A 12,073-nucleotide genomic window follows, 5' to 3' on the forward strand; every position below is an offset into this window, starting at 1 on the left:
CTGGAGGAAATTGAGTGATCACACAGATCGGGATCATTATAAAGCATTTCTTAAGCTGTACAAAAAGAGTATTCTGTTAGCAAAAGCAGATTACTATGAATCCCGAATTAACAACGCGGTTAACATCCAGAAAGAAACCTTTATAATTTTAACAGAGCTGAGCAAGAAAGCAGAAAAATCAGAAACCCCGATAGATTGTAATACCTTTCAGAACTATTTTCTTGATAAAGTGAAAACCATTCTCGCCGACATCAAGAACACTTCTAACAGTCATCCTCCATTACTACACTCTCAAATCCCCCCTCCAGAATATACCATCTCTAAGTTTCCCTTGATAGACTCTCCAGTTCTCGGGCAGCTTATGAGTCGAACTAAGTCTGGCTCTCCAGCAGACCCATGTCCCCCTAGCGTTTTTCGACTAGCCCTTCCCACCTTAGAGAGTCATATTGTCTCCATATTGAATAACTCATTAGATACTGGACATTTACCCTCTAGTCTCAAAGAAGCACAAGTTAGGCCCATAATAAAAAAGCTTGGGGCTGACCCAGCCAACCTAAAAAACTATAGGCCAATATCCCAGCTGCCTTTTCTGTCCAAGATTTTGGAACAGCACGTTTTGATGTCTCTTTCATCATTCCTGGAGTCACACCATCTACTCCAGGAGCGCGAAGCGGGGTTTCGTGCGCATCACAGCACTGAATTGGTGATGCTCTCAGTGCTGGATGAGCTCAGAGGTATGGCTGACAGTAAGAAGCCGAGTGCCCTGATATTATTAGACCTGTCAGTGGCATTCGATACTGTCAGCCATACCCTGCTTCTGGACAGACTGGCCGCATCTGGGATACAAGACTTAGCCTATCAATGGCTAAAATCCTTTCTCTCTGGAAGAACTCAAAGGATTCAACTAGGGGACTGTACATCTGAACTGGGTACCCTTGAGTGTGGAGTCCATCAGGGATCTGCATTGTCCCCACTTTTGTTTAATCTTTATCTGCAACCCCTGATTGACTCTCTGGTAAATATGGGCTGCAGAATTTTAAACTATGCCGACGATACTCAGTTGCTACTTAGCATTGATAACACGGCATCTGCACAGATCCTAGCCCAAAATATTCTCAGACACACTGTGATTTGGATGACAGCGAACGCACTGAAGATAAATCCGGACAAAACGGAGGTTTTAGTGGTTTCAACTACTGCCTCACCTTGGTGTGACCTGTTCTGGCCCCAAGAGCTCGGCCCTACCCCGAAACCATGTCTTAACGTAAAAAGCCTTGGTATAAAGATGGACCATGAGCTGTCAATGGCCAGCCAGATTACCTCATTAGACAGCTACGAAGGCTAGTCCCTCTTCTTTCCCCTTCCACGCTTCGTACAATTGTCTCCGCCACAATAATTTCAAGACTGGATTAAGGGAATGCTCTTTACTTGGGATTGCCTAAAACTTTGACCAGAAGGCTGCAAGTGGTCTTAAACGATGCAGCTAGGTTAATTTTTAGGCTACCTAGACGGACCCATGCTTCCCCACTGCTGTGTAGATTACACTGGCTCCCCATAAAGCAAAGGGTGGAGTTTAAAAGCTTATGCATTGCCCATAAGGAAATCTATGGCCAAGCACCTGCCTATATCAAAGAGCGCCTTGGGGTTTATAACCCCACTCGATCATTAAGGTCCTCTAATACACAGCTGCTGTCCTGTCCTCGATACAAATTGGCAACTAAGGGAGGGAGATCCTTTTCTGTGTTGGTTCCACAGATCTGGAACAAACTTCCAGAGTCCCTCCACAAAGATTCAAATTTGTTGCACTTTAGGAAGTCTTTAAAAACGCTCCTGTTTAGGGAAGCCTTAGGCACCGTATAGTGCCACGGCCAATCGCTCCCTCTTTATCTACTCTGCTGTTGTTATCTCCTTCTGTCATGAGCGCCTAGAGACCTGACGGTGATTTGGCGCTATACAAGCTTCAGTTAACAATAACAATAACAAGTAACATTTTCACAAAAAACTTATATTTCATAGTTTCCCGAAAACCATCAGGCATTCTATACATTACCTAGGCATTCTATACAATACCGGGATTTCACACTTTGACTGTAACATATGTATAAATGAACCTATAATATTAATATAGAACAATTAAATATAATAAGATTAAAACATTAAAATACATATTTGAAAAAAAAATAGTTTACACTACATTAAATATAACAATACTAAATATGTTCGATAGCGTAAAGGATAACATTACTATTTCCACTCCAACGAGTGGTACAGTAGGGAACGTGTTAGATAGTGGGTGGGTAAAAATTACTATTCCCACTACTCCAGTGAGTGCAACAGTAGGGAAAGTGTTGGATAGCGGGAGGGTAAAAATTACTATTCCCACTCCAGTGAGTGCAACTGTATGGAAAGTGTTGGATAGCGGGTGGGTACAAATTACTATTCCCACTCCAGTGAGTGCAACAGTAGGGAAAGTGTTGGATAGCGGGTGGGTAAAATTCTTATTCCCACTCCAGTGAGTGCAACAGTAGGGAAAGTGTTTGATAGCGGGTGGGTAAAAATTACTATTCCCACTCCAGTGAGTGCAACAGTAGGGGAAGTGTTGGATAGCGGGAGGGTAACAATTACTATTTCCACTCCAGCTAATGCAACAGTAGGGAAAGTGTTGGATAGCGGGTGGGAAAAATGTAATATTCCCACTCCACCAAGTGTAACAGTAGGGAAAGTGCTGGATAGCGTAGGGAAATAGTTTAGTATATCTACTCCTGCAATATAATTTACATTAATTAACAAGTAGGTTTTTTTTCAAAATAAGTTTACCTCTCACCATTTTCCCCTATAAATGTCACCTACAATATTGTAAAATATTAATAAGTTAACATAATTAATGAACAATTAATTATTTAACTAAAAACAATGAACAAAAATATTAATAACCATCAAATCTAAATTAATTCACACAATTAACACAATAAAATACCTTTTAATAAATATAATATAAAAATAATAAAAATTACATTAAATTAAATGACTTCCTATCGTCAACCCACTCCTAAAAAAAGTACCCAATTGATATATTTACACATTACTTATTAATAATTCATATCTAATTAATAAAAAACACAATCAACAAAAATACCAATTATTAATTGTTATTAATCAATTTATACTTAATTAATAATAAATTAAGTAACTTAATAACCAATATAAACTATTAAATACAAAATTATTAATTAATAAAAACTTTAATTAATTAATTACAATTACATTACTTCCCACCCTATTTCCCTATAAACCAACAACCCGCTAGAGAATTAAATTACACAAAAAGGAATTAACATATAATTAATTAAATCTAAATAATTCTTAAAAATATATGTTATATTTAAATTACCTCCCACCCTATTCCCCTATAAACCCACAACACGCTACGGAATTAAATTACACAAAATTAATTAACATAAAATTCAAACATATATTACAAAATTGATACATACTTTTAACACATATACTAACACTTAAAACACAAAAGAAAATCGATATTTTTAACAACTATATTATGACTGTCGATATTACTAACTTCGATATTATGACAAACGATATTTCTTACCTGCATTTCCATATTCTGAACCACTATGTTTTTGAAAGTCGATATTATGTCCACTCGATATTTTAAACTCGATATTTTGCCATATCAATATTTAAAATTCTATGTTTTGACAGTTCACCCCACTGTGAGCCTTAAATGTTTCTTCAAGTCTACTAAAGAAATCTGTTACTTCCTCGCTCTCCTTTTGTTTACATGCTGTTAATTTATCCCAATCAAACTTTTCTTTGGAGGCAACATTTATTTCACTCTCTTAATCAATAGTTTATGCAACCGTAAAATACTTTGCGGGGGAAAATCTCCTGCGTGTCTATTTCTATCATCTCATTCTAAATCAGCCCAAACTATGTTCAGTTGTGCATGGTCATTCCGTCCCGCCTCATCCGATATTTCCTGAGACACGACATAGCCAAACAACATATCAATATCTTTGAGGGTCATGGGGGCAATATTAGTGGCTTGTGGCAAATTGTCATGGAATCCCTTGGGGTCTTTTCTAGGATCAGGGAGACCCTTTTTTATTCTCATTAATTCTGTCGTTGTCCATGCAGTGTGAACAAACTGTGGGACAGGCTTCACTTGTCTAGCCGGAGGAGACAAAGGATGTCTTTCCCTCATTGGCAACATTTTCTCTATATTAATATCTCCCTCTCTACTATTAAAATCTAAATCTGGAATTTACAAAAGTTTACAGGAGGAACATGCGTGCAACGCATAACATTGCTCAAACCAATCTCTACATTCAATCTCAGACAAAGTGGAAACATTGCTATTTCTACATAGCTGTCTAAATTCTTGTTGAAACATTTCACTACCTTCCGTTCTCCTTTCTATTTCTCTAAATACATCAATTAGGCGATGTGCCATACCTTGAAGAACATAATTTTTAGAGCTTGGGAGCATGGAAGGAAATGTATCAAATACATTTTTCTTTGTTACTTTCCCTTTTTCCATCCATTCATAAGCCATTGACCAAATTATTTTCTTTTCTTGCTTATCTAATTGTGTATGTGTACTCATTGGTGTGCCTTCTTCCAAAGAGGAACGTCTCATGGGCATCTTATATTTACTTGATGACACTTGTGAAAGATGTGACCATTGAGAAGAATCACCAGACCGCGAGGGGAAAGACCCTCCAACTGTCCGTAATATGGCGGTATTAATAATATCGGACCCTATCCATGGACTCTGCGGTATCTCAACATTAGTGGTACTTTTGGCACAGTGGAAATAGGTGGAGGAGGTGCTGGAGGTGCATTTGGCGCGATTCACACCGGTTGGGGAATCTGTTGTTGGGATAATGGGAGTGTAGGTTGTTGGGCCATAATATATGGGGGTGGTATATTCAAAAGATATGTTAAAAAGGGGTCTTCTTCATTTGCCACATACTTTCTGTTTGCGATACAAAACATTTTCTGTCTTCATTTTAAGTTCCCTATCTATTTGTTCTAAGTTTTCCTGCATTCTCCTAGCATTGTATTCAGATGCTTTAGTTTGTTAGATGGATTTTCAGTTGTTTCTTTCTATTTCGATTCTCCTTCATTGCTAGGCTACGCTTAATTTTCCCATATTTTAAAGACTTCCAACATTACAGGATGTACTTTTCTTTGCATCAAACATTCTTGTAAGTACTGCAATTTTGTAAAATCAGAATTTTCTTTGCGAGGGAACTGTAATTCCTTATTTTCCTTAGTGTACTTAGTCCATAATTTTTTGTACACATTCACGACACCCCTTTCTTTACCAATAATATCCAACCTGGGCTATCTTCAAATGGACGGGGGACGCTTTGTCTAACCTATTCCCTGAACTTGTACAACAATAACACTTTGAAATGCATTTCGTCATTTTAGTACTACTTATACCCATATTTGTTGAGAATCCAAGCCAATACCAATACCAATATGACCGGTCAATACCAATACCCAAAATTCCAATATTAGTAAAACAGAACAACCTCACCAATTGTTATCAATCTGTTACTGACATCCGGCCACTGGTCTTTAGACAAAACGCCTACCCCAAAAGATCAGTCCGGGGCCCTCAGTCAGGGAAATCTTGTTGTCAGGAGGCCTGTTTTGGACTTCAGATGGCAGCTGCTTTAGAAACTTGGTCTTCTAAAATTGTAGGGTGCCCCACAATCAGTTGTTCCCAGGCCGCACCTCCATGACCACCATTTTTTAAACCTGTTGGATGTCTCTCTGCAAGGTCCTCTTCATGGACACCGATTGTGGAAATCGATCTCTTTTAGTCTCCACTTTACAAACAAAGAAGCCAGTAGTCTGAGGTCTACCAAAGTAATTTGTATTTAATGTTGACGTGCGGGTGCACATAATCACAGCACTAGGATGGCTATGACAAGAGTGGACACCGTACAAAGATCTGCAAGGTTATTTATACATTTATACATGTGGCACTGGCTGAGGATGTACAAAATATTTACAGAAGGAACAGTCCTGGATTAGGTGACAAGAATATGACTTGTTCCTCAAAGACAGTCAACAAACGGGTATAAACAATGCAAGTGGGCATTGTTAGTTCCATCCCATATATTGACAGACAATCAAACAAATGAGTATAATCATTCCAAGTGGACATTGCTCGTCCCTTCTCATACATTGACAGACAATCAACAATCAAGTATAAACATTATGAGTGGACACAATTAGTTTTAGACTAGCAAAGAGCATGTAGGTCAACACCAGGGGCCCGATGTAGGTAGCCAAATACCGGTCGGTAACGGCCGAAATTCGGTAATTTCGGCCCTTACCGACCGGAATAAGAGTTTCGAGATGTATGTGGAAAAAAAGTGTCCGAATCGGTAAAAACCAGTCGGTAAAATACCGATTCGGTATTTCACGAATCGGAATATACCGAATTCTTATTTACCGAGTCGGTAAATAAGAAATTGGTATTTTCCGAATCGGAATATACCGAATTCTTATTTGCCAAATCGGTAAATCAGAAATGGTAAAAATGGCATAGCGAGATGTAGGAAACCCAAAAAATACCGAATACCATGAAAATCAGTATTTAAGAGTCGGTATTTACCACGGAATGAAAGCAGGTGGAAACCAGGTGCAGGATATAAAAGAAGGCCCCAAAATGCAACAGTGAAACCACAATGGCGGCTTTCTACATAATGACAAGGCAGCTATGGATACAGGCAGCAGGAGAGAGGGTCTGGCTAAGTGAGGAGCAGGTGTATAGGCAGAGGATCACCCTATTCCAACTGACTGAACCAGAGATCCTGCAAAGGTACAGGCTACACCCCAGAACCATCCTGGACTTGATCAGGGACCTCCACCCATATCTGGAACACCCAACCCCAAGAGCACACGCCATCCCACCCCATGTGCAGGTGCTGTGCTGCTTACACCTTCATGCTTCTGGGAGCTACCAGAATGTGATTGCTGTGGCAGGTGGGGTGTCCCAGAGCTGCCTGTCACGTTTCTTCAGGAAATTACTTTACGCCATGATGCAGAGGATGGGACACTACATTGAGTTCCCTGACACACCTGCTGAACTAGCAAAGACCAAAACCAATTTCTACCAACTTGCACACTTCCCGCACATCATAAGCTGTATCGATGGCACACACATCCCACTATGCCCACCTGCAGCAACAGAACACATTTATAGAAACCGGAAGTCTACGCATTCAATCAATGTGCAGGTGATCTGCAACGCTGCCAACATCATTACCGACATTGTTGCCAAATTTCCAGGGAGTACCCACGACTCCTACATCTTCCAGAATAGTGGGATATACACACGCCTTGTTGCTGGTGATTTTGGGGATGGATACCGGCTAGGTAAATAACTGTGAGACACCCTGATAGTCAATGCAGAAGGATCAATCATGAGTATGTGACTAATCATTATTTCATTTTCCACCCAGGTGACAGTGCATATGCCCTGCGTTCATTTGTCCTCACCCCCTACCTGAATCCATCCACCAGGAGGGAAAGGCGTTACAACGTTGCAACAGAACAACACGTTGCGTGGTGGAACGCACTTTTGGACTGCTTAAAAGCAGATTTCGCTGCCTCCATAAGAGTGGAGGTGCACGGCAGTACACGCCAATGATCTGTTGCAAAATTATTGCGACCTGCGCCATGCTGCACAATCTTGCCACCAAGGAGGGCACAGAGGTTGAAATCACATATCATGAGGACATAGATGATGGGACAGAACAAGCCGATCACAATGCAGCGGGAGCAGCGCCAGCAACAGATGGCAGACTGAGACGCGCAGAAATCACAACCAGATATTTCTAATAGAGTGAGGAGACACAGGCATGTTTAGTTCCTGAAGCACTCAGTTTAATATGCACTACTGCACTTCACATATACCAGACCACATGAATCAAACAACATCCGCATTTCACACTGGGTGGCCAAAGTTCACATCACTGTGACCTGTCCTGTGTTCAGGATTATTTGTTAATGCTTGCGCTTACACAATATGGTGTGGGAGCTACGGGGCAAGGGGTCAACTTGCGCAGAGGTGCAAGGGTCTTCTGCATGGAGCCTGCTGCTCCGACGAACATCCTGTACAGGCGTGCTGGATCCACTCCTGCTTGTGGACTCCTCTGTGTCCCCGACACACGTGTTACCAGCAGTGGCTGTCTGCTGTGTCAGCAGTACCTCCATAGCAAAGGTCACTCTCCCCATCCCCCTGGACAAGTCACTGCAGCAGTGCACAATGTCAGTATGCATGTTCACTGACCGGCGGCTTTGCAGGGTGGTTGCAGTTGCCAGCCGGTTGAGGACCTTATTCTGCTGCTTAAGTACGTGCCTATTCCTGCGCCTTTCTGTCTGGTCACTCTCCAGCATGTCACAGAGGGAACCCATGCGCACACCCATTTCCCTCACCCCCTCTGCCATGGACTCCATTCCTTTTGCCATGGACTCCATTCCTAGGGCCATGGAGCATATCCCCCGATCAATGTTTGACATCCTGCTGTTCAGGATGCGCGCCTGTCTGTGCACTGCCATGATCCCTTTGGCCTGCATGCGCTGGATCTTCACCATAGTGGTTTCCAAACCAGCAAAGACCCCCTGCATATCCTGCCCCTCGTCTCGCTCACGTGCCCTACGACCACGGACACTTGCACGCACAGATCCTGATGACCCCTGTTGCCCTGCGTTGCCAGCCAGTGGTGGAGTGCTAGGTGTGTGAACCTCTACCTCTTCTTCATCAGAGCTTTCTAGGATCCTGAGTGGTGGAACATCCTGCCTCCTTAGCCTCACATGCACAGAGGACCCTGAGGTTGGTGTTGTGGCACCTGCAGGTGCTTCCGGAGTCAGTGTCCCAAACAGCAGGGGTGACAGTGGCTGTGCTGTGGTGTCTTCCTCCAATGCTGTGGGTGCCTGCGCTGTAGAAGTGTCCTCAGGGACAGTGCTGGGTCCTGATGTGTCTGAAGGCTTCTCCCTCGCAGCCGTTTCTGGTGCACTCGCCTCCCCTCCCTGCGCTGCACTGCGCGATGACTCTCCTGTGGGCAGACATGGACAATGATCACCTGTGTGTCTTCATTAAACACATTCCTATCACACAAATTCCTAAGCCTCAACTGCTTGTGTATGGGGAGTGTGGCATGGCATGCTGAATTCTGTGTTGGCTGCTTTGATGTATGTTCCTATGACTACGACTACCATGATGCATTGGTGGTGAGTACTGACCTGTGTTCTGGATTGTGATTCAGTCACCCACATTGGGGAAGGGGCCAGGGAATGGGTGGGGATTCATGTCCATGCATCTTACCTTTCTTTCTTGCAGCTCTGGCTGAGCTGTCAGCATCCCCAATCCCGTGTATGCATTCCGGCTCCATGGTGGATTCCACCAGCTGCTCCAGTTCAGTGAGGCTTGGTGCACGGCTCTTCCCTCCACCTGTGGCTAAGGATTCTTTCCTCTGGGTTGCAATCTTCTTTTTGGTGGTGATCCTCAGATCATACCACCTTTTTTTGATATCTTCAATTTCCCGATGTGTGACCCCTAGGGCATTTACTTTGCTCTGGATCGCCAGCCAGGTGTTTCATTTGACAGACTCTGCTACTTGAAGGGACTGTCTCCCAAAAAGCTGGCTGTAATGCTGCACTACCTCCTCCACCAGCACCTGGAGCTCAGTTGTGCTGAATATTTGCTTCCTTTTTCTATCACCTCCATCCTTCTGGCCTTCCTGGGACTCCATGGTGATGCTCTGCTGGGCTCAGTGCACCCTGCTACTCTGTCTTCCCTCCAGCTCTCCAAACAGTTCTGTAGCTCTGCACCTGCATGGGTGTGGCCACCTCTAGGTACTGGGGTGTGGTACTTGCATCTGATTGGTTGATTTCTCAGTTGCTTTGTTGTGGGGTGTGGTGGGTGTCCCTGATTGGTTAACTGGCTCACATGTCTTCTATTCGAATTTTCGAGATCGGATTTTACCGATTCGGTAAATACCGATTCGGTAATCTCCGAATCGGTAATTTCCGATTCGGTATCTCCCATTCATTCCTATGGGCCTGGAGGCCCATAGGGTTGAATGGGGGATACCGATTCGGATATTACCGATTCGGAGATTACCGAATCGGTATTTACCGAGTGTGGATTCCGATTGTTTTTTACCGATTTTCTTTAGCTACATTCAGTTTTCCGATTCATAAATACCGATTCGGTATGAATCGGTATTTAAGAACCGGAAAAATGAACTTACCTACATCGGGCCCCAGGTGTCTAAACAACACGGTCAAAACAAGTCTATGCGTGCTGACTTGTAGCAAATAAAAAAGGCACCAAAGATCATGATTCAACATCTTGGGAAAGCAAAATGGAAGAACTGATGTTCAAATTCATAGAAAAAAAAATGTTTTTCACACTTTGACTAGGGGCAGTGGCCACAGAGGACCAAATTACCTTATTCGTCGATGATATTCTACTGTTCCTCTCCCAATCTTCTATTACAGGGCCCCAGCTGACCCAAATGCTCACACTATTTCGGGATGCCCCTGGACTCACAGTCAACTGAAGGTTGGAGGAAATGGCGGGCTTATTATGGACTGAACTAATGTAAAATTCTCTAGTTTTACCGACATGCTGGATAGGTACAGTTTTGTTATGCAGTAGTGTCTATATATATATTTTTTAATTATCTGTTGCTTTGTACATTCTATTGAATCAATACAATTTTGGATATACATTTTTTTTATAAGTCATCAGTTAGTAAGCCTTATTGCCCAAAAGGCAGGATGCATAGTATTCTTTCAGAGAAAAAGCAATACAAATTAGTTTTATTTTAGCAAGCCTAGCTGTTCCATTGGAAAGGTTTAGGATACAATATTCCATTTAATAATGTTATCGTTAGCTATGAAACAGCTACTGATTTCATTCTTGGACTTTTAACAATATTTATTTAATGCCCAGCTCACTGGTGAAGTGGATTCTTAACAAATAATTGGAAAGGTACTTTTAGAAATTTACCTATTCCCTGCCTATAAATCCTCTAGATGCACATATGCATGAGCTCCAACTATCACCTGAATAGCCCCCTTGATGAGCTGTGAAGTTGCTCCTAGAGCATGGGCTAAAGGCCTTGGGTGTGGGGAGGTGTTGTGTCCTCTTCACAGGATGACTTGTGGGCTGGGACTAGGAACTTGATTACCTTCCAAGTAATCTTCATTGTCAGAAGCAAACATTACCTGACACCAGGCCTGTCCCTTTCCTTTGTTTCTCTAGCCAGGCAGGCACCAAACACAGAGGGACGGGCGCTGCCTCCAGAACTGGTTTAGTTTGACCACAGAGGAACTTCTGCTCATTTCCATGGCCACACTTCTAGGGTGGGCACTGGGTAAGAAAGGTTTTGACATTTTGGTTTTAGATAGCCAGTGGCGCAACAAATGATTAGGGGCCCCCCTCAAGGTACACAGAGGGGCCCCCGCTCTGGATTTAACCTGGAGCTCTCAGGCCAGAGTACTGTGCTTAGGGGGCCCCCTGCAGCTTGGGGCCCCCCTAGCATCACGTGGGCTGCGGGGGCCTGTGTTACGCCCCTGTAGATAGCGATGGGCACTGTAGGATTGTTTGCAATAGGGCTGAAATTGGGCACTTGCGAGTCCTGAGGAATCCAATAGGGCCGCAACAGAGTTCCAATGGAAAGCAGACGTTAGCGCACCATAAGTGTGGGCCAAATTTACACAGCCTTTACTGACAGCTGCTGCTTTAACTGGAGTCGGGAAAAACTGGGGCGGTGGGCGAGGACACAGTAGCGGGAAGACGTAAGGACGATGCTGTAGGAGAGGAGGGAGAAGCATCGGACGGACACCACCTGAGGAACTGGACAGATGAGGACAGCACCACCAGGAAAAGAGGGTGGCAAGTGACCACTGCGCTGTGACAAAGTCCCGCAGCCCCAGAGAGTGGGAGGACACTGAGGCTCCCTACGCCACGGCCGTGGAGGGCCGTGGCTTCAGGCAAGTGCCGGGGACACATGGATTT

This window comes from Lissotriton helveticus, chromosome 8 (assembly GCF_964261635.1).
Source record: "Lissotriton helveticus chromosome 8, aLisHel1.1, whole genome shotgun sequence".
Taxonomy (NCBI): Eukaryota; Metazoa; Chordata; class Amphibia; order Caudata; family Salamandridae; genus Lissotriton; species Lissotriton helveticus.